The sequence below is a fragment of the Telmatherina bonti genome (genome assembly GCF_933228915.1).
Source record: "Telmatherina bonti genome assembly, chromosome: 9".
Lineage (NCBI taxonomy): Eukaryota > Metazoa > Chordata > Actinopteri > Atheriniformes > Telmatherinidae > Telmatherina > Telmatherina bonti.
In genome coordinates, this window is record NC_136627.1 from 41,380,921 (window position 1) to 41,381,312 (window position 392).

Below are 392 nucleotides of genomic sequence, written 5' to 3' on the forward strand. Positions count from 1 at the left end.
ATTGGGAAAGGTCGACTTACTACCCATTTAGTTCAACATTTCCAATCTCATCCCATTACTCATCTCTTAATTTCAGGTCTGGATCACAATGATCGATGGACCATGGGGCAGAGGAGGAGGGCAGAGAGAATTTGGATCCACAGATTGGGGACCACTGCACCGGGCGGCCTCAATAACCCTTAACTCTTTGGACACTCAATATTGCTACCGCCCCTCTGTGGTCCCCCCTGTGGATCCTACGTTTTCTCCTTGCCCCCCAATTTTTTTTTTTTTTTTTTTTTTTTTTTTTTTTCCCTCTCTCTCCAGGGTACTAAACTCATGGTTCATTGCATGTTTTAGTTGGTTTTTTTTAATCTATTTCTTACAGCACTTATGGCTTGATTTTTATTATT